We start from the raw sequence: 23,512 nt of genomic DNA on the forward strand, positions 1-23,512 counted from the left end.
GGGAATAAGCCACAATTAAAGGTTAAAATACATTTATTGACGTTTCAATTTCCACTTCGGAAATCGTTCTCAAAATACAAACATTAGTAAATTAAACAAATTTTGTTTTTTGTTACTTAGTGAAAAATTCTTCTAATAATTTAATTTTATCTGACTCATCTATATTGACAATTCAGACATACATTATACATTTTAAAGTAGACGACTTTAAAATGATATTGCCAATATTGTTGAGTTGCGTTCCTGGGACGACTTTACTTATAAGATAGTTCATTCGATTACATGAAATCAACTTTAACGTGAGAATATCCGTCAGAAAAAAATCATAACATGTAATTCGTCTTTAAAAAGACAAATACATGCCATGATGACAGTAAAATTCTCCCGTTAGTGATTCCATAGTAAATTATGAGGGAAAAACCAGGAAAAAACCTCATAATACTATCCCGACATGGTAAGTATTTGATCTTGCATTTAGTTTACCTTCAATAAATACCAAATTCCGACTTTATATGTTTGTTATTTAAAAAATATAAATGATGTATTCTCTATATGTTACTGACTTACCAATACTGGTATTTTCCTTTTAATAACTTCCTCTTTCAATATGGGTAACCAGATCCTACTACATTCTGCCGAGGAATTCGCGACGCAATTGGTCTCATTTAGCATAATTAGAGCCGCTTCTTTGATTTTTCTCTTTTTACCATCAGTTTCTTTTAGGACTATATTTGAATCAATCAGACTATATTTTCTGACGGATATTCTCACGTTAAAGTTGATTTCATGTAATCGAATGAACTATCTTATAAGTAAAGTCGTCCCAGGAACGCAACTCAACAATATTGGCAATATCATTTTAAAGTCGTCTACTTTAAAATGTATAATGTATGTCTGAATTGTCAATATAGATGAGTCAGATAAAATTAAATTATTAGAAGAATTTTTCACTAAGTAACAAAAACAAAATTTGTTTAATTTACTAATGTTTGTATTTTGAGAACGATTTCCGAAGTGGAAATTGAAACGTCAATAAATGTATTTTAACCTTTAATTGTGGCTTATTCCCATTTAAATATTAATTAATTTAAAATGCCACAAGAAAATAGCTTCAGAACAATATTCTAAATTATTTCTTCACATTTTATGTTGGATGTCAAAAGGATGGCACAACCGCCATATTCATCACGGCGGTCAGGTCCAAAACAATTAAAATCTTTAAAATTATATTATTATCCCGGTTTAAACCAGGTTTCAGATAATAGAGCTGTAGTGATTTCGTTATGATGGAGTAAATATTGTAAATTCTCTTTATTAACAACTGCTGAACGACAGTTCCATTGTAATATGTTTATTTTATTTAAGTCTGCGAATTTGAAGTTAGATTTTGGTTAAAATGGTTACTAATTAACAAATTACATCAGCTTTTGAAATATTATAAATACACACTGCTGTTTATTGTTGTAATTAAGTTTGTTTCTAGTATGTTTCTATGATTTTTCTGATTAAAAATCTTCGTAATGATTTCATATGATTTTCCTATCATGGGTAGAAGGGTTTCTAAATTTTATTTTCCAAGAACATTATTTACGTATTTGCAATATTTTTATATTGTTTTGTCTAATTTTTCTTATCTAATTTTTGTAGATTACTCAAATAATTAATTATTATTACATTTTGGAAAACAATCAATTAATAAATTATCTGTTTTCGAGCCACTTAACTAAATATTTAAGAAAATATCAAAGAATATTTCCTAACCAAATAAAAACGTATACTTTTCGAAAATAATCCATTCTCCTTAAACCCTCCGGAAAGCGAGTAAAGTTCCTTTTCCAGAAAAACAAACACAGGATAAAACTTAGAGAGATTTCCCGAAGTCCAGTAGGATATCCTCGGGATATGGACACATGCGATTACGTCGCGTCCTGCCTCCTTCTGAGAACGCTTCTTTACTTTATCCTCCTCTAGCCTTCACCGTAGATCCATTAACTATGTAAGTTCTTCTGAGACGTCCCTTAAGTGGATTATAATCTTTTTAAATCGTAAATAACGACTATAAAAATGCGATAGCTTTAATGAATCGATTTAGGGGTTGATTTTGGATCGAATATCCTATGTATAGTACACAAATTACCTCAAAAATTCAATTGTATGCTTTAGCACAACTTTTAAATGTTAATTAAAATGTTTATGTACTTTTTTGGCTGGTAGGTATAGAGTTAACTGTATCTTTTCTTCTTCTTCAAGTTCTGCTCCTATCGGGGAGTGGAAATCATCTTGACATTTATAATTTTGTTTGTTAGGCGTCTGTAAAGTTCAATTGAACTACAGCCAAACGATTCACGGGAATTGCGTAGCACTCAATTTTAAAGCTTCTTCCTTCGTTTTGTGTTCTCCGTCGAAAACGTGTGCGTTTGTTTTGCGATCCATCCATGATATTTTGAAAATACATCGGGAACACCACATTTTAACTGCTCCTATACTGCTTTGTAAACGCTAAAATCAGTTTAATTGTATATTGCAAGCAGGTTTGCCATATTTCGCCCATTCTGTGAATTATCATAAATGTCCTTTTATATCCCACAGCAGTTAACAGCGATAATCCTCTACAAGTAACTGTCATCAACCAGTTAATAACTTTCTGTCAAGGCAGTCAAGAAAAAAATATGTTAATAAAAAACATTTATATTGTTAAAGTTTCAGACTGTTTTAAGTTGAGGCCATTTTGAAAACAATAATTCAAGATATAAAAATCTTGATATATACGTCTCTATGGCAATACTTTTAACACGGGGCTTTGTAGTTTGACAGCTGCGTACTTAATGAGAGTTTGAGGTTAGGTTTTAGTCTCTGTGGTTGTGTGCAGTTGTTATTAAAATTGTTAACAGTATAATATAGTGTAAAGATATGCTGTCTCTTTGTAAGTTTGTGACTACGCTTACTTTAATTTTAATAAATCCCTAAATAATAGCCAAAATGAGAAAAACTTATGCAGACAAACTTTTTGATTCATCAAAACCTTCTACAAGTTCTAAGGTATGTAATATCAAGTTAAATAGTTTAAAATTACTTTAAAACAATTAAATTTTTATTTCAGAGATTTCTAAATCGTATTACAAGAATGTTTGCCAGTTCCAGAACTACTACGATGGTCGAAAGTGTATTACATAAAGAAAATGAAGAACCAATGACACTAACAAAAAATGTAAACATCTACTTCCTACTTAGTGTTTAAATGTTATTTTTATAATAAGCTGTGTATGTAGTTACTGAATTTTCTATTTAATTTCCAGAATCAACAAGGGATAAAAAATGATTTATTGTTTACTCAAATTAATTCCGGTCGGCGTACAAACCAAGGTCAATGAGTTATTTGGTCACATTGAGACTGAGAAGACTGTTCCAGATCAGGTAAAGAAACACATATTATTTATTATATTTGTTATTCAAGTAATTCATAATCATCACAATAATCCAGCCTGAAGTTGCATCCACTGCTGGACATAGGCCTCCATAAAATAACTCCATTCGGTTATCATCATGTAGAGACTAATTAACTTTTGTATTTCAGGTGCCGAAAGAGGATGTTGTAATCGCAAGTTAGAGTTAAAAAACAACGAAGTACTTTAAAATCGTTCCGTATTCATCCAGCAGTGACAGTGATTTTTCTTCTGATGACATAGATATGGACCCCTGTTTCAGATCACCGAATTCACCTCTTTCTCCGACACCACATATCTCCGATTTATCAGACTCCGCTGAAGCTACACAAATGAATACCAAAAAATGTACATTAACAAGAAGGCGAAAACGAAATGAAAAGAACTGGAAAGTAAACATTACTAAAGAGAAACGTTCCAAATGTGAGCCATATTATAACAAATTTAAACAATGCAATGCAAAGGGTTCCAAATTTGTTGATTGTACAAATTGTAGATATAAATGCTCATTAAATTTTAATGAAGATAATAGGAAGACATTGTGTGAATCATATTGGTCTTTCAACGATTTTAAGAGGCAAAAAGATTTTATAATAAAAAATGTTACACCAGTTAAACCAAAACGTTTAAAAAATAATGTTAACAACAAAACGGTTTCAAGATTGTACTTCTTTGAAAGTCCCTTGGGACGGCACAGAGTATGTGCCAAGTTTTTTGAGAGAACTCTTTGCATTTCTAATGGTCCCATAAACACGGCCTTACAAGGAACCAATTCAGCAGGTTGTTTTTTTAGTGAAGATAAAAGGGGTCGCAAAATCCCTGCAAACGCTACTAATGAAGAGTCTATCCAGTTGGTAAAAAAACATATTGAGTCATTCCCTGCTGTAGAGTCGCATTATACAAGGGCCACCAGTCAAAGACTGTATTTAGACTCTAAATTATCGATTAAAAAAATTTATTAAAATCCTTTATAAAACGCATATAATTTAATAAATTATATACCTCGTATAAAGGATTTCAACAAATTTTTTGTGATATATCGTACACAGACAGCTACAGGAACTTAGTTTCCTTGTGGAAATTAAAAAAATGTACAGTCTTTATCTCGAAAGTCTAGCTGAAAATCAAAAGCCAATTAGCCATTGGAAATACAGGCAAATTTTTGGCAATGACTATAATTATTCTTTTTTCGTTCCTAAAAAGGATCAATGTGCAGCATGCAGTAAATATAACATGACAGATGTAACAAAAAACAAGATTTAGAAACAGAATATTCAATGCACATAATGAAGAATGAATGCCATGAAGCAAAAGATACAGACAAAACATGAATGTGTTGCTTGTGTGAGTCCATTTCAAAAGGTAAAAGAAATAATAAGTTAGACTTACTCACAATCAATTTAATTTAACTAATCAGACGACCGGTTTCGCTTTCTACAATATGCAAAGCATCTTCAGGTCACGATACAAAGTTAAAATGATGCCGGTATCTATTAATTGATGGTTGAAAGAACATGGTTCCAACTATCTTGTATTCAATTCAATATCAAAGTTTTGTCTCAGAGTTTTGTGTCAAAACTCATTGTCTCCAAGTAAGAAATGTAGTTCCTTTTAAAATCCTTCCCCCTTTTAAATTAAATGTCTGTTTCGTCCCCCGTTTTTTAAGTGTTTTAAGTGTTTTCTGTGTGTTTCTGTGTGTATAAAAGTGTCTTAATTTAATTTTAACATTAATTTTTTGGACTTTGCAACAATTTTCCACATATTGCAACAACTTTATCAAAGAAATTTGATAACTACAAGCGGATATAATTGCACACCCACACAATTTGAACATCCATTCTTATTCATTGTCTTACAACTGTCACCTTCCAATACAAAACATAAAAATCTCAATAAATAACACACATTTCATAAATATATCTCCAGAATAAATATAAATAACTTTAAATAACTTAATGGTAGAGAACATTACTTTCATCAAACAAACAATTACATTTCACCTATCTCTACTTCATTGGATAAAATCTGTCTCCTCAAGAACTTCCCCGTTTACTGTTAAACAATTACAATAGTTGACCTGAGTTCTCCAATCAACAATACAAGATAGTTTGAACCATGTTCTTTCAACCATCAATTAATAGAGTACCGGCATCATTTTAACTTTGTATCGTGACCTGAAGATGCTTTGCATATTATAGAAAGCGAAACCGGTCGTCCGATTAGTTAAATTAAATTGATTGTGAGTAAGTCTAACTTATTATTTCTTTTAAATTTTTAATACAGACAAAAGTCTCAAAATGACAAGACATTTAAAACAGCAACATTCGACCTTCAAAGTGTACTGCAACTACCTCACTACCCAGTATCTCCATTTTTCTACTCTCGAAAATTGTGTGTAAACAATTTACCCATTTATGAGGGAGATGGTGAGCACGCATCTTGCTTCTGCTGGAATGAAGTTAATGGAAAGCGTGGCAGCACTAAAGTATATTACAAACTTACCCTCCACAGTTCTGAAAATATCATTGTTTTCAGACACTTCTGGAGGTCAAAATTGAAACCAGCAAGTGGCTGCTGCACTTGTCTATACAGTGCACTTGGAATGTATAGAACAGAAATTTTGGAGTCAGGACATAGTCATATGGAGTGCGACTCTATGCATTCGGCGATAGAGCATTCTAAAAAAACCGAACAGCTTTTATCCTGAACGATTATTGGCTGGAAATATTTAGGTTAGCACGGCAGAAAAGATTACAGAAGGAGCCGTATGAAGCTATATAAAGATGAAGATGGCTGCACAGTATCCAGGCTAAAAATTAAATGCTTCAAATTTGTAAAAGAACATGCCGATGTGATTTTTTTTAGATATGACCATTCATCGTCATCGTACGGAAAGGGCCTGAAGATACTGTAAAAGTTTGTAAATAGCTAAACTGGTAGCCGATTCTCTTTTAGCAACACAAATAAAATCCTATAATGGATTGTTAGTAGAAGACTTATTTCCCTAACATTCATGAATATGTGCTCACACCAGCAACCTTTTCATCATTTGTAAAATTTTTTGTTTAATTTTATATCACATTCTAACAAAAAAAAAAACATAAATAACAAAGATACAAGAAGAAGACATCGGGTTAATAAAACACAACAAAAAACAAGAATGGATAACGCAAGAGATCATGGACCTCATGGACGTAAGACGAAAACATAAAACAAGCCCAATAGAATACAAGCGAATCAACAAAATCATTAGAAAAAAGTGCAGGTAGGCGAAAGAAAACTGGATGTCAACAAAATGCCTAGAAATCGAACAACTTCAGGAAAAATACGACACCTTTAATATTCATAAAAAAGTAAAAGAAATGACAGGTAGACACAAAAAGAGACAAGCAACAATATTAAAAAATGATAATAACGAAATAATTATGGGTACAGAAGACAAACTAGAGAGATGTAAAGAATACATACAAACTCTTTTTGACGACGATAGACCTTGTTCTCCACCATCCACAGATAATCGAATAAATGAAAAAGGCCCAGAAATAACCAAAGAAGAAGTGATTCATGCAGTAAAATCTCAGAAAGATGGAAAAGCCACCGGTCCAGACAATATCAATGTCGAAATACTTAAACTTATTGCAGATAACGAAAGTAAAAGCCTAGATTTAATAACAGCACTATTCAATAAGATATATGACACAGGTAAAATACCAACAGACTGGCTAAAATCAACATTCGTAGCATTACCAAAAAAATCGAATTCCTCACAATGCGATGATTATCGAATATTAAGCTGGTTGTCTCATGTCCTTAAAACTTTTCTTAGAATTATCCATACACGAATTTACAAGAAGTGCGAGTTCCAGATGAGTGACACTCAATTCAGATTTCGAAACGGATTGGGAACACGAGAGGCTCTTTTTGCTTTAAATGTGTTAACGCAACGATGCAGAGACATAAATGTAGATGTATATGCATGTTTTATTGACTATCGAAAAGCATTTGACTGCGTTAACCATCAAAAGATGATCGAAATTCTGAGAACAACTGGAGTTGACGAACAAGACTTGCGAATTATCTCAGAACTATACTGGCACCAAACGGCAACAATTGAAATAGAGCACACAACATCCGAAGACATACAAATCCGACGAGGAGTGAGACAGGGTTGCGTCTTATCACCGCTACTCTTTAATTTGTATTCGGAGTCTATATTCAGAGAAGCATTAGACGAGGTCCAAGGCGGAATTAAGATTAACGGAATCAGCATAGACAACATCAGATATGCTGATGATACCGTCTTAATAGCAAGCAACGCACAAGAACTACAAAATATAATAAATGCGGTAGTTCACCACAGCCAAATGTTTGGTTTACATCTAAACGTTTCCAAAACTAAAACTTTAGTATTTTCAAAGACACCAATAAACGTACAGGTGTATGCCAAGGGTCAAATAATAGAACAGGTAAATTCCATAAAATATTTGGGAACAAATATCAATAGTCAGTGTAATCCAAAAAAAGAAACCCTATCAAGAATCGAACAAGCAAGGAAAACATTCATGAGCATTAAAACATTTTTTACAAGATCAGACCTTAGTCTACAGCTTAGAATCCGAATGATCAGATGTTACGTTTTTTCTGTCTTACTGTATGGCTGTGAAAGTTGGACAATGGACTCTGAAATAGAAAAAAGAATAGATGCCTTTGAGATGTATATATACAGACGAATGTTGAGGATTCCATGGGTACAAAGAGTTACTAATGTTGAAGAACTTCGTCGCATGTGTAAACAAAAAGAATTACTAAGAATAATCAAAGAGAGGAAAATGCAATACTTGGGTCATGTGCTGAGAGGCGAAAGATTCAAGTTATACTGGAAGGAAAAGTACAGGGCAAAAGATCAGTAGGAAGACGCCAGAACTCGTGGCTGAAAGACCTGAGGAGATGGTTCGACCGCTTATCCGCAGAGATCTTTCGCGCAGCAGTTTCCAAAACTACAATTGCCATTTGGATCGCCAACCTTCGAAAGGAGACGGCGCAATGAGAAGAATTCTAACAAAAAGGCATATAATTTCAACTAATATGTATTACTGTATTACATTTTTTAGAAAAGACAAAATATTTGTCTTTTTTTTTATTACAATGTCTTTGAAATTACTGGTCCAACTATCCCCTTTATTATGGTTCATCCAATTCAGAGGATATGAAATCTATGGACCACTTGTATATTAAAAAAATATTTTAAAACGAACAAGTAGTATGTAAAATGCAGTATTTCAATACGTAATAAAACAGAACATTAAAGTTTTTATTTTATAAGAATTGGGTCGATAATAACTGAGTACAGTCAAAATGAAAAAAAGTGGTGCAAATTGCTGAGAATCTAATGCATAACAAGTTAATACTGTATTATCCCGTTTAAATATATTTGATCTCTTTTTAATATAATGTTTTAACAATAGTTTCTTTTGATCAAAGTTTAATTAAAACCCAGACATGAAAAAATGACTGGGCTATAGATTCGTGTATTGATTACTTACTGATGTATCTATCTATCCTCGTCAAGCGTTACTTTTCATCCCCCTAATTGACATGCAACAGATTACTTATCTAATTGCCTCATGATCCCTTGTGTACGAATCACAGTACACACTTTGTGTCGCATTTCGCAACTGTTTTAACACTATCATTTTGCCGAAAGGGATGTTTATTCAACCGTAAGAAGTAATTATACGACAAACTGCTTGAAACAATAGATTGCAGGTGTGTATATTTAGAGCTTTTATTTTAATTTCAAGTTTAATTTCAAAGTAGTGCTTTTCGTGACAACATAGTATATTATTATTATCCATTACTCTTGTTGAAATGATACATTTCTACTACGAAAAAAATATAAACCTATGAAAAGCTAGTGAAAATGTTTTCAAATAAAATTTAACCGAAAACTATTCTTTTAGGAAATTTACGAAAATGTTTATTTACAATTTTTGTGGTATTCCACCTTTCTCGAATAATATAATTGCAAAGAAACTAAGTTTTGATATTATGAAGGCTTCTAGTGGATGAGTGGAGAAGTTTTGTAAGGGCAAAATATTTCCTTTAAATTTATATGTGGTGAAGCAACTGATGTAGATATATTAGTGGTTTGTAGCAGGAATAAAAAATTGTTTTTATATTATACAGGGTGAGTCATGAGGAACTTTACATACTTCTACCATATGTAGAGTCCCTCAGGGAGCATATCATGTGGCCACTAAAAAATGTCAACTCCTCTTCTTTATTAATTAACAGGGTGATTTGTGTAATTGACCATTTATTTCATTTTACTGTGGTGTTTATACGGCTCATTTGATTTTTTTTAATTTTTGCATGATACAGTACACTACTATCAAGCATTCGACTGGTATTAGCTAAACTAAAAAATTCCAGGACTGGCTTTGGAAAAATTAATTTAGGGATTCGTATTAAATATTACACCCTGTATATATTTTTTTTAAAATGCAATAAGTGATTTTCAAACTACATAAATAGCCAATGAAAACAACATATGCGACAATGTTGTCGCACTTTTATTAAATTTTTAGTGAACGATCAAATCTTACCAAAAATAGAACAACCATAATGAAGTATCAAATTATAAGGTAATTAATTTAAACAAATGTTATAAATTTCAAACATTTTAATTAAAATGAGTTCCTATAACATAATCTAATACGTAGAAAATTAACATCTTTACTGTCACTTTGTATTATCTCTACGATAGAATCAATTGTTTTTCAATTTTAAATTTTTACTCATAGATCGTATTGGGGCATTATTTTCGATAAATAATAAATTAAATTGATTAAAAAGTCAAACCTCTTGTATGTGTTAGTTTTTGTTGATTGTAAATGATTAAAATTTTATGTCAAATAATAATACATTGAATCAACTGTACTAAATAAAAATAAATCTAAAAAAGTTTAAAATGAAGGTTGGCGTTGACCGTTTGACGTTTCTTGATATTTTATACCCATTGTCATTATTGTCATTATCAATTGTTATTTATGTGTACAAGAATACATATTTCTTCTGTCATATCTACGTTAAGTACATTGTGTTAGTTTTGGTAGAGCTTTTGTTACTTTCGTTCAAAATGCCACATCGGTTTTGGACCACAGAATATGCAGACATAATATTTGTTTATGGATTCTGTAATGGGAATGTTAGGGCTGCTAGTAGAGAATATCTCAGGAGATTTCCTAATCGTCGAACTCCCAGTCATCCAACATTTGGGTCAGTTTTTAATTATTTGCGAGAAAATGGCACTTTTTCTAGTGGAACAATAGAGCGACATGTAGATGAAGCGCAGGAAGATGACATTATGGACGCCGTTACTATGAACCCTACAATAAGCACTAGACAAGTAAGTCGAGAACTTAATGTTACTCAATCAAAAGTAAGTAGAGTCTTACAAAAAAATAATCTATACCCATATCACATTCAAATGGTTCAGCGACTACATGCTGGAGATGAGATCGATAGGTTGGAATTTTGTAGATGGATTAATAATAATCGACCAACGCTATACAGGACACTATTTACAGATGAAGCCCAATTTACCAGAGACGGGATAAATAATTCACGAAATTCACATGTGTGGGCAGAAGAAAATCCCCATGCTATTCGAGAACGTCGTTCTCAGTTAAGGTTTTCGGTTAACGTGTGGATTGGTGTCATAAATAACCAATTAGTAGGTCCTCACTTTTTTGATGGTCCTTTAACAGGGCAGGTCTATTTGAACTTTCTACAAAATATTTTGCCGAATTTGCTTGCCAACGCGAACGTTGCTATCCGAGGGATGTATTTTCAGCATGATGGGGCACCCCCACACTTTTTACTGGCAGTGAGACAACATCTCAATAATGTTTATGGCAACAGGTGGATAGGACGTGCAGGTCCTATTTCGTGGCCTTCAAGATCCCCTGATTTCAATCCCATTGATTACCTTATTTGGGGACGATTGAAGCAACTAGTTTACGCAGTGAATATTAATAACCGACAACAATTAATTGATAGAATTATACATTGTTGTAATACTATTAGAAACGATCCCCAGAGTATCCGTAATTCAATACGTCAATTAACAATTCGGCAACAAAAATGTGTACAGGCTGCAGGGTTCCATTTCAAAAATCTATTTTGAATTATTTTAATTTTGTTACCATTATTGTATCTTTTCCAGTTCTAATTTATGGGTTTATCATAACTATGTACATATTTTTAGTTTTTTTTTTAAATTGTTCTTCGTTATTGTTAGTAGTTACTGTTTTTTGTTATGTAGTGACTCAGTTTATCATTTCAATTAAAATGTTTAAAATTTATAACATTTGTTTAAATTAATTACCTTATAATTTGATACTTCATTATGGTTGTTCTATTTTTGGTAAGATTTGATCGTTCACTAAAAATTTAATAAAAGTGCGACAACATTGTCGCATATGTCGTTTTCATTGGCTATTTATGTAGTTTGAAAATCACTTATTGCATTTAAAAAAAAATATATACAGGGTGTAATATTTAATACGAATCCCTAAATTAATTTTTCCAAAGCCAGTCCTGGAATTTTTTAGTTTAGCTAATACCAGTCGAATGCTTGATAGTAGTGTACTGTATCATGCAAAAATTAAAAAAATCAAATGAGCCGTATAAACACTACAGTAAAATGAAATAAATGGTCAATTACACAAATCACCCTGTTAATTAATAAAGAAGAGGAGTTGACATTTTTTAGTGGCCACATGATATGCTCCCTGAGGGACTCTACATATGGTAGAAGTATGTAAAGTTCCTCATGACTCTCTCTGTATATTGTTAAACTGATACTGATATCTCTACTGAACTCCAGCGACTGAATTAAGAGATTATAAAAATGTTCTAAAAACTACTATACTATTTTTTTATTTCAAGGCTAATGTAGCCACTAGAACAATCTACTTCCTTAGAAGGTGTTGAGAAGTCTCTCAAAGATACCAATGCCTAATTTGGACTGAATGGAAGGGAGCGTAACTAAAAACTATTAACAATTGCTTTTTTGAAGCTAGATTCGTATACATAAGTTATACTAAAATTGATGGAACTTTGTTTAATAATGAACATTCTGGTAGACATACTATGCTAGTTTCAGGTGAACAAGATTGTTGCAACATTATATGAAATTGCAATGAGGGCGAAAAACATGCAACGAAAAACAAAACAAATAACTTTTTTGAATGCAAGGACGTTAATGACACGTACCAAAAACTTGAGATATTGAATAACATTTCTTTTCAAATTGTAAATTCGGTAAAAATTGTAAAAAAACAAATCAATTGTTGTCTTTCCCCCACCCTATTCAAAATATATATCCAAGAAGCACTGCACCAGTGGAGACAAAAATGTGCGGGAATGGGGTTGAAGCTTAACAACCATTATCTGACAACGCTGTTCTTTGCAGATGATCAAGTACTAATTGCAAGCTGTGAAGAAGATGCAGATTATATGCTTAGAAAGCTCAAAGATGAATACGAAAAATGGGGGATGAGTATGAATATGTCTAAAACAGAATATATGCGAATAGGCAGTGAAGACGAAGACCCGGATTTGGAAATTAGACAAATGAAAAGGTGCTACGAATATAAATATTTGGGAAGTATTATCTGCAGTAAAGGAACAACGGAACGAGATATAGACTATAGAGTGCAACAAGGCAGGAAGAGTGTTCAAATTCTGAATTCGATACTGTGGTCCAACAAAGCTACTATGAAAACTAAAATGACTATCTACAAAGTAATTGTAGAGCCAATTCTTACATATGGAGCAGAATGTTGGCAAATGACAGCAAAAGGAAAGAAAAAAGTTGACACGGTTGAAATGGACTACCTACGAAGAGCTTGCCGTATATCAAGAGTAGAACGTATACCTAATTCTGAAATTAGAAGAAAAACAGATAACGTACATACAACTTCTGAAAGAATAGAAACTAGACAGTTAATATGGTATGGACACGTACAGAGGATGGACGACAACAGATGGCCAAAAAGAGCTATGGAATACAATCCAAGTAATAGAAGGAAACGAGGAAGACCAGCCAAGTCTTGGATACAAGGTGTTATGGAAACCATGAAAGACAGAGCCATTGATGAAGACACCTGGAGAGATAGAAAAAGATGGCGATCGAAATGCGGGAAGCGGCAGAAGCTGTAGGATCCCCGCTTATATATATATATATATATATATATATATATATATATATATATATATATATATATATATATATATATATATATATAATCAATTAACTTACTTTCACTTTCGCAAATAGTATTAGATAATCATCAACATCAGTCAGTCCTGATTTGTCCATAGTTGAACATAGACCCTCCTCAGATATTTTGATAATAATCCAATATATCCCAATCTATTTTTGTTCTACGCCTCTGCTATCCAATTGGTCACAATTCTTTTGAGGTCGTCAGTGTATCGCGTTGGGGGTCTTTCCAGGCTTCCCTTGTCCACCCGTGGTCTCCATTGAAGCAATTTTTTGTCCACCTGTCGTCTTTCATTCTTGCAACATGTCCCGCCCATCTCTTCCATCTTCCACTCCTCTTCGTCTACGAATCGGCTCATTTCTTAGTCTATTTCTTAAGCTTATTCCAAGCACTAATCTCTCCATTTTACGTTGTGCCCATCTCAATTTTTCCGCTGATGGTTTTGTGAGAGTTAAGGTTTCTGCTTGGTATGTGAGGACTGGTTGAATGCACTGGTTGAAGTTTTCCTTTTTAAATGGATTGGGATATTTTTTTTAAAGATGTACGTATCTCATTTTTCTGAAGGCCGCCCAATCCAAACTTTCCCATGTGACTGAGATGGAAGTAGTTTTCATGTTTGGTTGTCTAGCGTTAATCTTATTATACCACATATCTTTCCACAACTTCTATCAGCGATTTCTCGATTTATTGGGGACATTAGTCATGATTATTGTTTTCCTATAGTTTATCTTTAAACCGGCTCTCTTTGTTACTTGCTGTAGTTGTTGTAACATAAGTCTGACTTCTGCTAACTCATCTTTCATTAGAATAATGTTATCGACATATCAGAGATGATTTAGTTTTTTTTCATCGATGTTAATAAACTGTGTTAATACCTCCCTTACTGTTATGAATAGTTTTGGTGACAAAGTATCTACCTGCTGCACCTCTCTTTCAATTTTCATCTTTTTAGTCATGCAATGACACCTTCATTTTTCTTCAAAATTACAGTTGTTGTTTCGAATTTATTTCAAATAATATTTGCATACATGTGGTTTATTCTGTATTCTGATTGTGTTTTCACTGTGTCAAATGCTTTATGGAAGTCAAAAAAATAAGAATAAGTGGTCTATTATATTCGATAGACTTTTCGACCAGAGGTTTAAGGTACTGCAGATGGTTATTTGTTTCGTGGCTTGATTGAAGCCTTGCTTGTTCTTCTGACTAATAGAAATCGACTTTAATGTTTTCACTACGTAGAAAAAAAAGTGTTCGTATTCGTGACATCAAAAGTGGACCTCCAAGTTTAATTTTCTCATTGACTGCATCATCTTCCACCAGTGCTCTATTATTTTTCATATTTTTAAGAATATATTGAATGTCCTTCCGTTATATATCTGGCATATCCTCCGATCTTACATTCTGTACCTTTTTGTATTGGCTTTGATTAAGTGTTAAGATAGTGTTAAAAATTTGAGTGTTACTTAAGTCACTGCAATTTAAAAATGTACCACATATGTATACGTTCGTTCATATTCATGTTTAAGTATTTTAAGGTTACATAATATTTCATTTTCCCACTATTCGTCGGGCACTTTATGTACCACATATAATATTTTTTCTTAATCTAATGTTTACTAGTTATATGACTTTTTTAGACTTCAGATTTTTTCGTTATAATAAATACTCCATATATGTACTTATACCATGTAGACTGCACAATATCTCTTCCATCAACAGCAAGGTTTCAATTTAGCACCAGATTAGTAATTATTTCGTCTTGTTCATATTAATCTTTAGTCCTACTTCCAAGGAGGCGTGATATAATTTTTCAAACATTTGCATCATCCATACGATCGGCTATAAGGACGATGTCATCTGCAAATCTCAAATGACTGAGCTTATCTCCATTTATGTTGATACCATGCTCGTTTAGATGTGTCTTCTTACAAGTATGTTCTAAAAGCGTCGTGAATAGCTTTGGAGAGACTGTGTCTCCTTGCCGTACTCCTCGCTATATACAGAATTTATGTGTTTCTTGTTCAGATCTTACGTTAGCTGTTGCATTTTGGTAGATATATTTGATTATGTTAGCGTAACGATGGTCTATTCAAGATTCTCTCAATGCTTTTAACATTTTCTGATGGCTTATGGTATCGAATGCTTTCTCGTAGTCGACAAATATCAGTGCCAATGGTTTGTTGTATTCTGCAGACTTCTCTATCAGGTTCTTTATCAAGTGGTCGTTAGTGCTGTGTCCCGATCTAAATCCAGCTTGTTCTCTAGGCTGATAGAAGTCTAATTTAGCGTCCAGTCTTTTTTTGATAATTTTTGTGAAAAGTTTATATATGTAAGCAAACAGACATACAAATATCTGGGAACCTGGGTTGATGACAAAAATGACCAAAGCAGAGAAATCAAAGTCCGAATTAAAACTGCAAGGCAAGCATTTGTGAAAATGAAGACAATGCTTACCAACAGAGACCTTCAGTTGCATCTCAGATTGAGGGCTCTAAGATGTTACATATTTTCTATCTTACTATACGGAATGGAAGCTTGGACATTGAATAAACAACACATAAGAAAAATAGACGCGTTCGAAATGTGGGGTTACAGAAGAATATTAAAAATTCAGTGGGTTCAAAGGATTACCAATGCTGAGGTACTACGACGTCTAAATAAGGAGTTAGAAATTATGAACAGCATAGAAAGCAGAAAACGGAGAAAGAAAACAAAAAAGAGTGTTTGGGTCACATAACCAGAGGAGAAAAATATGAGCTGCTGAGAATTATTATGCAAGGAAGGGTCCAAGGAAGAAGAAGCATAGGAAGAAGACGCATCTCCTGGCCGAGGAACCTTAGAGAATGGTTTAACTGTAGTTCACTACAACTTTTCAGAGCAGCAGCCAACAAAGTGACCATAGCCGTTATGATATCCAACCTCTGATAGGAGATGGAACTTTAAGAAGAAGAAGAAAGCAAACTGATAGGAAGGTAGTTTTTTAAATCTGATATGTCTCCTTGCTTGTGTAATAAAGTAATTACTGCATTATTCCATTGAGAAGGTGTTTTTCCTTTGTAGATGCATTCGGTGAAAAGCTTGGCCAAAACCTGGATATTTTTATTTTCCCCTAGTTTGATCGCTTCGATCACTACTCCATCATCGTCAGGGGATTTGTTATTTTTTATTTCTAAAAGTGCCGTTTTGATTTCGTATGGAATTATTTCTGGCATTCTGATCTCTGGTTTGTGATTTTGGGCAGGGGCTAATCTTGCCTTTCGTCGGTGCTCTCATACATTTCGCGATAAAAGGATTCGACAACCTCAAGGATTTTGGTTCTAAGTAGTAATGTTTTTATCTTTGTTTTTTATTTTGTACATATTTTTGTTGCCTATGCTGTTCGTATTTCGCCTCAAAACTTTTAAACTTTTGTTTTCTTGAATTATTTTAGTAATTTCTCTTGTATTGTTTTCTCATACATCTTTTCGGATTGATCGGTGGATATCTCTATTTAATTTCTTCTTTTTTGTGTAGTTGGAGCCGTATTTTTTCGTCAGCTGTTTTACCTATTAGCTCTTTGATATTTTGGTTTAGTTTTTCTTTATGGGTCAGAACGGTCGGGCAGCACTTCCTTTCCATTTCTTTTAGAGCCCTCATTATGCCATCATTTGCTTGATCTACATCTTTTACTTCATCTTGCAAGTCTGGTTAGTGTATCTTCATACAAGTCGTTGTTTTCTGGGGGAATCCATTTCTTTTTCTTGTTTTTAGGATCATCTTTGTTCTTTCCAAGTTGACATTTAATAGTATCTTAGCTGGGATTAACCTCTGGTCGCTTCCTATTGAAAATTTGTTAAGTACTTCGATGTCTTTGATTATTTATTTTCTGTTTGTTTTGATATAATTTATTTCATTTTTGAAACTGCCATCTGGGCTGATCCATGTCCATTTACGCTGACCTTTTTATCGAAAAAAGAGTTCATCATAAATAAATTTTCGTGGTGTAAGAAGTTCAGCAATCTTTGCCCTAGTATATTTCTTTCGCCATAGCCATACTTACCCATTGCTACTTCTGCATCATCTTGTTTAAACCCCATTTTCGCATTTCGCAAACTTACGTTTGTATATGATATTTAATTTATATACAAAGATTATTTACTATAATTAAAAAAAATTATATTATATGTTTTATGTATATATATTTTTTTCATTTATATAGTAGAAAATATTAACCCGTACAAGAAACATTTTTCTTAGTGTGTCAACTGAAAAGACGTGCATTTAAAATCTTCGGAAATTCCGGAGATTGTGATTTTAGTATTTATTTGATTGGAAATCTCAATATCATAGTAATCGAGCTCTTCCTATTGATATCCAGGATCTGAATGTATCTGGAAATCTGGAGTGAGGAGGGAAGAAGGAATACTGTCAAAACATTCGCTCCATTTGCTAAACTAACTAAACTGCTTTGCCTGTTATTTATATTGCGGGGAAATTGCCAGTCACCCGACAATTCTGCAGCTCTCTGCCTGCCATATCTCATATTTAAATACTACACAGAGCGATAGAAAAGGAAAAAGAAACGCGCTGCTTCTGCTTGTCTTTGCCATTTAATTTTCTCGAATAAAGAAAGTCTACCTTTGCTTTATTTGAATGAATTAAGATTTTAGCGGATTCCTAAATTATTAAACTGAAGCCCCAATAATATGCTTTTAGGTATTTAAAATTGATTTGATTTTTTTATGACAAAACACATAAAAATCAGATGTAAATTTATAAGGCTATTTCATCATCTAATGGATTATTAATCACCTATCACCACAAATAAAAGATTCCAAAAACTTAAATTTTTTTTTCAATATTCTCTTTCTATATTTTTCTTTTACCATATTTAACACCTTTTTTCAAATCGAGTGGCGAGCCTTTCCACGAAATAGTTAATCGCGCAGACAATAGAATATCTATGATCAGACCCATACAGTGACGTAGCAATATTAAACAATTTAAATTATTTGGAATCGCACTAATTACAAAATTACTACTCACTTAAATAAAAGTTAATTTCTAATATAGTATCAGTAACCTTAAAACCGTAATTATAAAGTCATTATTAATGACTCCTTAACGACTCGTTAAGGACATACAAAGAACTGATAAGAATTATTTCCGAGAATTTCTAGTCACTGGATTTCAAACGAGTTCGTAATTTAGTCTCATTATGTTTCGAGTCTCAACAAGAAAGGTGCTACCACGCGTATTAGAACTATGTATTTTGTAGAATGGAGATGGACACCAGAATCCAAAGGAATAGTTTACAATTAATTTAAATATATGCAAATACTATTTCCTGAAGATAATCGAACCAGTATTAAACAACGTGTGAGTGAAGCTACCGGAGTATCTTTACGTACAGTAGAAAGGATCATTCAACAAGTGAGTATCTTAACAAACGCAGAGTCAAATAATACCCTAAAATTTCCAGCTACGACATTTGCTAAAAGGAAAGCAACCATGACAGACTTGAGGGAGTATGACAAACAGTTCATTAGAAATACCATTCATCGTTTTCATGAGACTGAACGTTGTCGTGTATCATTGAAGCTTTTGCAGAAAAGGTTTTAAGAGATGTACGAGTAGACTGGACGTGTGAGTTCTCTCTACAGAATTGTGAAATATTTGGGATTTAAATGGAAGAAAACGAAAGATAATCGACGTTTATTAATTGAACGGAATGATATTCGTGCTCTACGCATTAAATATTTGGACACAATTAAATATTGCAGAAGCGAAGGTAAGTCAATTGTATATGTTGATGAAACCTATGTACATGCAGGACACACTACGCCAAATAACCGGACAGATGACAGTGGCAAAGGATTGTTCAATAACATTTCAAAAGGAAGTAGGTTGGTTATCGTTAGAGATTGCAATTGCTGGATCCAGCATCCAGCTGGATCCAGCGTTTTTTATATGCTGGATCCAGCAGCGCGGATCCGCAAACGTGTCGAATTCGAAATAAGTTACTTCATGTCTTCATTAGCCTCTTTATTCAAAGCCGTGAGTCGGCAACTTGCCATTCTATCGCGTTAGCAGGTAGGACGTGCCACAAGTGCGATTAAACTGCAACATCGCGTCGCCCTCTCTCTCTCTCTCTCTCTCTCTCTCTCTCTCTCTCTCTCTCTCTCTCTCTCGACTGCACCGCCTACGCCTACCCATTGACTCTTCTATTTGTCTAATTTTTAGTTGACTTTAGTGTATGTTGTCTGAAAACTGAATGGTAAGTAATTTGACTAAATATCTAGTAATTTAGCATAATTTATGATTAGAACATCACTTGATGATTTATTTAAGTTAATTAAATAAGGACTGCCAGTCAATAGTAAACACTTCCTTCTTAACTATCAACACCGATCTTCTCACAGTGCGAGTTCGATCTTTTACAAAAATATTTATTTTTACCCATTTCACAGCAATTTTCGCCAACAGCCTTTTTTCTTGTGGTGGACATGATATCTAGGTCTAGCTTCATCTGAAATCAAAAAAGTCAAAAATTTTCTTGTAGTTTATAGCTCTCTGGCTAGTGAATACACGAAGCAGTTAAAGAAAAAACGAAATTTGAAGGTTCTACATAAATTTAAACACATTTTCGGCCCCAATTTTTACTCATTTTTTCAAATTTGACCATTTTCAAAGTAAAAACGACTTGACCTAATGAAAATTCCTTCGTTTATTCACTAGCCGGAGGTACAAACTACAAAAAAATTTTTGATTTCAGATGAAGCTAGACCTTGATATCATGTCCACCGCAAGAAAAAGGCTGTTGGCGAAAAATTACTGTGAAATTAACAAAAATAAATATTTATGGCTGAAATTCTTTTTTCAGGGTACTTCAAGTACTATACTTTGATATGTCTTAATTACAAATAAAAATAATTTTTAGTTTTTGAGATATAATTTTTTTAAAAAGTCGTTTTTTTATACCCTCACGACCTATGTAACCCCTTAATTTTTAGTTTTTTTTTTTCAATTAAAACATTCAACAAATATAACTCGTCCAGATAAAGAAACAGTCTATAAAGGACTGCCGGTGGTCATGCTTTTTCTCTCACACTAAGACTAAGGCTCACACATATATCAGGCGTTCTTGTTTTTTCATTCACGCTCACGTTCAGATAGCCATTGCCATTTACAGTTTGTTTCTTTGTCTGGACGAGTTATATAGGTAAAACAAACACTCCTGACCATGGAGCTGCGCGAAGGCGGAGTCAAATTCACGTAAAGGCAGAAAGGTTCTATTGTAAGTGGAATTATACAGTGCACAGTACAATGCGTTTCGCATGGAAGTGGGGACTAAACCAAATTTCGTCTACTGCGCCGTGGTCAGGAGTGCTTGCACTATCTCTACCTACATCTTTATTCTGAGACGTTTTTTTTTCTTTTCAGATTTAATGCTGCTCCAGTTACTCCAATATTAATTAAAATGTCTCTTGAAGATGACAAAAAAAAATTGTGGGACTTTTTCACAAAACTGGATGAGGGGCGAAGTGCAAGATGCTCTTTATACTCAAAAAATTGTTGATTAGCAACCGCTCAACAACAGGCTTAAAAGGACATCTGAAAAAGGTACACAACGTCTCTTCTTCAAGTTCCAGCACCAGCACCATCATACCAGCTCCCAATGCCCCCAAAGCAACCTCTATTATACCTATATTAGCTTGAGTTCATTTTATACCTCACCCGACTTGAGACGGTTATTCGCAAAAAGTGGATTCCAATTACCAACTTCTCCGAACACTATAAGAGCGATAATTAACAGCTATGCAGAGAAAGTCCAAGCAAATCTTATAAAAGAATTTACTAATTTAAAACAAAAAGGAAAAAGATTTTCGTTGAGCTTCGACGAGTGGACCTCCCAAAAAAATCACAGATACATAAATCTCAATTTCGGCACAATGCAGAACATTTTAATGTAGGTTTGATCAGAATTCACAGCTCGTGCACTGCCGAACACTGCGTTGAATTAGTGGCAGAACGGTTGAAAATTTTTGGTTTAATGATTGAATCCGACACCATTGGTATCACAACCGACGGCGCATCCGTTATGGTGAAAGTTGGCAAGCTCATGCCTTGCTATGAATAACTGTGCTATGCACATGGAATTCATTTGGCTGTAGTAGACGTGCTGTATAAAAAGAAACCTCAAAGAGAAGTAGAGCAAGCAGCAATAGACGACACTGATGAATATGAAGACGAAAATGAAGATATGGAGACAGAGATGAATGAAGGATTGGCAGTAACAATCGAACCAACATCGGCGAATCTTATTGACCTACCAAATTAAGGTTAATCACCTACCAAAGACATGTTTTTGCAAAAATGTGTCAAGCAAGAGAAAGGCAAGAAATTAAAAAGAAAAGACAGTTAAGATTTGATTTCACGTATAGTGCGTCTTTGTATCCGCTTATACGTATTTCACCCTAAAAGGAATCTTCGGAGAGGCTATTCACAAACGCTCTGAACGTGATAATAATCTTTCCTGTCATATTAGAAGCAACTATAAAATGGCTAAAATTTTGAACTATCAACAAATCTATTTGTAATACATAAATACTACGATAATGTTATTTATATATAAATAATTAAGATACAGACAATATTTACGATTAATTACAAATGTTTGATTTTATTACTGCAGATTTATAAATATTTTCAATGGTGTAAACCTTATGGTGATGATATAATAACCAAAAGAGGGCGATACTTGTTCAGCTGCCATGAGCGATATTCGCTTAATTCTAATAATTATTAGAAAATGCTTTAACGTGATTCCCTACATCACTTTTAACAAACAAAATGACATAAATTTTAGCATTTATAAAGTAAAACTATGTATAATCTTCTCTGAAACTAAACATAAAAGAATATGACTTTTTTAAAATAAAAAGTTTTATGCATGTTCTTTAATATAAAGCTGATACAAAGCACATTTATTATGTCAAAGGATATATCAATTTACAGATGAACTGATCACCTTCCGACCGAACGACTACGTTTTTGATGATATAACAACGATAACTCACAATCGAAATACATTCGTACATATCACAAATACATATCTAATACACGTCCGTGTTATAACGTATTTCCAGGTAAAATATCGAGTTCAAGGGAACTAAAACATTAAATTGGAATTATTTCTGGTTGAGGTGTTCGAGCTGAAAGCATCGCGTGGAAGCGCAGGATCAAAGGATATCTGACGTATACAAAGTAGACAACGAGGCTTATTAATGTTTAAACTGACTTAAATATGTCTTTGACGTTCAAGTAAGCGATATAATTGGAATTATTGTTTATTACATGATATCTTCTGTTCTTTATTAAGAGTTATGTTGTTAGAAAGAGCCAGATAATTGGGAATTGTCGTATAATAAATAACGAGATGCGAATTTATATTTAGGGTGTTGTGGGAATTTAATTACCAGTTAGTATATTTCTTTTTATGTTTTATACATCTACCTTTTGATAATATTTCACTTATTTCTGATAATTCTATCTGTCGTAAATTATATTTTAATTTTTTTTTTATTTTCTGGCAATGTTACATTTTTCGAAATGTCTCATTTTATTTGATACTATACAATTATTTTTCAATGTAACCGTTGTCTTCTTTACAGCTTTTTAACAATGTATGTTAATTTAATACAATTTTATTGAATAAACTTCAACTTGTCTCTTTTTTCTTAGGAGAAAAATTCAGGTAAATAGGTTGGTCAATTTTACTATGGTTTTACGAGACAG

The 23,512-nt window shown here is 33.1% G+C and overlaps 1 protein-coding gene across 1 annotated transcript in view; it reads right to left on the bottom strand.

The window, feature by feature from the left end:
- Positions 1–23,512, bottom strand: part of Gsc (goosecoid homeobox) — a 113,806-nt gene that overhangs the window by 54,488 nt on the left and 35,806 nt on the right. The window lies entirely within an intron of this gene.

The sequence above is a fragment of the Diabrotica undecimpunctata genome, chromosome 6 (genome assembly GCF_040954645.1).
Source record: "Diabrotica undecimpunctata isolate CICGRU chromosome 6, icDiaUnde3, whole genome shotgun sequence".
NCBI classification, from domain to species: Eukaryota; Metazoa; Arthropoda; class Insecta; order Coleoptera; family Chrysomelidae; genus Diabrotica; species Diabrotica undecimpunctata.